Below are 2,764 nucleotides of genomic sequence, written 5' to 3'. Positions count from 1 at the left end.
TATCTTGTTCTGCCTTGTTTGCTTTTGTGGTGAGTCGATCACTTCTGTTAACCAAGTTATCAATAAAAGCTAACAGAAGCTTAAATTTTCAATCTTGAAAGAAGGCTCGGGTGAGGATCGAGTGATTTTTCCGTGGTGAGTCGTTTTCTAGCTTTGACCTATAATATTTTTATATCGTTGAATGTTTGGTTGTTTTTTTTTTAAATCTAGAGCTTCTTCCACTATTTTCAGTCGAGCTTGGCGTGTTTGATTAAACTATTTCTTAATTTCTATACTACCAATGAATCCTAAATCTGATTTAGGCTATCACGTGTTCATATTAGATTGAAAAAATAGAATTTTTTTACTAAAATGTATTTCAACTATAATTTTTTTTTTAAATAAATTTTTTTAAGCTATATATATATAAACTCCTTTTATTCTGATAAATTATTAATTGAAAACAACAGTTGAAAGTATGATCTGTATTGAACTTTGTGTTTGTAACTCAATTGATCAATCCCCCTAAATTTTTAGTATGAAAGATTTGCTGTGTGAATTTCTCATATTTATCCTCTATACTCAAATTATACCCGTACTACGTAACACAGTATTCCATCTGTAGACAAAAAAATTTATGATTATAAAGGACGAAAGAGAGAACCAACATTTAAAATTTATTTAATTTAATATGGATGATAGGATGGCAAAAGTTCATTCATATAATGGTTATAGTGAATTACAGGAAAATAGAATTAAGAAGGAATACATACAAATTAGAAAATCTTGTGCATCCTTCGGCTCTTATCTTGATCAATCTTTGCTACCCTCAAGGACACTGAGCAATATTAGGTCTATCAATTGCCCATAATCAGCTACCATCATGCGAAACATCAGCTGAATCTTGATATATCTTCTCTCCACTCACGAGCACTTTCACAATAAAATGGTCATTTGAAGATACTTTCTCGAATTTCTTCATATTTGTCTTTTGTAGGGATCATCCTCCATTTGAGATTATTTTTTCATTTCTATACTACCAATGAACCTTCGATCTCATTCTCGGATGAAGATGTGAAGGCTGGTTTGGAGAAAATTCAAGTTTGCTCTTGTAGCAAAGTTTGCAAGGCCAAAAAATTGAGGAAAGCTTTTTCGTCCGGGTGTGGAAAGCATAAGAAAGCTAGTTCGATCTTGGAAGATTGCTGGGACTTGTGATGCTCTTACATTGGATTTTCGTCATGTTCTCCTTAACTTCTCTATTAAATCAGATATGATCTCGATTTGGTTGAAGGAGAGGATATCGATCGATGGCTGAGTGATGAGATTTTTTAAATGGACACCTCTTTTCCATCCTTCAAAGAGGGATGAAGCCTCTATTCCAACTTGGATCTCATTCCCTTACATTTCGCCTTTCTACTATGAGGAATCAAATCTTCGTAGTCTAGCCTCTGTGGTGGGTGAAGTTCTAGCAATTGATAGAGCGACCAGTCATGGTACGCATCTTAATAAGGCTAGAGTTTGCGTGCTTTTGGATATCCTAGGAGAGCGAGGATTACTCACGGACAATGTGGTTTGTGGCAACCAATTTCTTATGAGTCTATTCCTTTCTACTACACCAACTGTTGCAAACTTGGTCATCAGGAGTCACACTGTAAGTTCAAGGAAGGATCTATCAAAGCTAATGGCACTGGACTTAAGTTAGCGGATAAGCAAAATGTTACAAAGGTGGGAAAGGAATATAGGGAGAAAACTAAGATAATTGGATCTAATGTCATTAAAACCATTAAGCCATTGGTTATCCATGAAGGACCAAAATAGAAGGAAATTGATAAGGTTGCTCATGGCATGGGAAAAGCTCTTGCAATTCCCCAGTCTTCGTCAGAGGAGGAAAGTGACATTGCAGTCTCTAATGCTGATGTGGAGATAGGTGATAATTCTAAATCCAAGGTGGCAGACATTGTGGCAGTTGAGGTGGATACTTTAAAACAACGTAATTTTGAATTTCAAATTCAGAATGACACTAGACCTGTTCCAGTGCCGATTCCCATGCCCAGCCCAACTCTACTAATTTTGGAATTAGAATTGGAGCAAACTAAGGATGCTGTGTTTTCGTTTGTGGAGGCAATCTTGGAACGTAATAAGGAAACTAAGTAGGTGTTTGGATAGAATTCCTTGACTACTTCTGACTCTTGCGGGGAGTTAGAAGTCGTTTGGATGCATTTGGATGAACAACTCCTTCGAAGAGTTACTCCGCGCAAGAGCAAGAAATTACTCTTTGTGAAAAAGTTAAGAAAACCTATTTCTCAAAACTCATCTTGCGGGGAGTCAAAATCTAACGGTTCGTTTTACCAAAATACTCTTAACTTTATTAATTTTCTATGAAATATTCTTAATTCATTTGCCCTTAAATCAAGCGAAAGAAACCTTTATTAATATTAAATATTTTTTTTAAAATTTTGAGTATAATGGATTTAAACACATTATATTAATATTTAATATTTAAAATATTATATTATATTATATTATATTAATATTTATAATTAAAATGTCAAAAACAATATAGTTTGAAGGCATATTATGACACTAAAAAACAGTCTGTCAATTATATTTTAATATTATGTCAAAAACAGTCTGTCAAATTTTTTTAAAATTTTTGAGCATAATGGATTTAAACACATTATTTTAATACTTAATATTTAAAATATTATATTATATTATATTAATATTTATTATATTATATTATATTAATATTTATATTTATAGTTAAAATGTCAAAAACAGTATA

General features: G+C 32.6%; 1 long non-coding RNA gene across 1 annotated transcript; it reads right to left on the bottom strand.

Moving 5' to 3' along the window:
- Window positions 1-182: 182 nt before the first annotated feature.
- On the bottom strand, window positions 183-2,548 carry LOC147393069 (uncharacterized). Its single transcript, XR_015182129.1, has 2 exons — window positions 753-2,548; window positions 183-598 (listed from the first exon to the last, which is right to left on the bottom strand). It is a non-coding gene; the product is annotated as an uncharacterized LOC147393069 (long non-coding RNA).
- Between the last annotated feature and the right edge of the window lie 216 nt (window positions 2,549-2,764).

The sequence above is a fragment of the Akebia trifoliata genome, chromosome 10 (assembly GCF_017979445.1).
Source record: "Akebia trifoliata isolate Shusen 1 chromosome 10, ASM1797944v1, whole genome shotgun sequence".
In the NCBI taxonomy this organism is placed as follows: domain Eukaryota; kingdom Viridiplantae; phylum Streptophyta; class Magnoliopsida; order Ranunculales; family Lardizabalaceae; genus Akebia; species Akebia trifoliata.
This window is presented reverse-complemented; position numbering and strand designations above follow the sequence as displayed.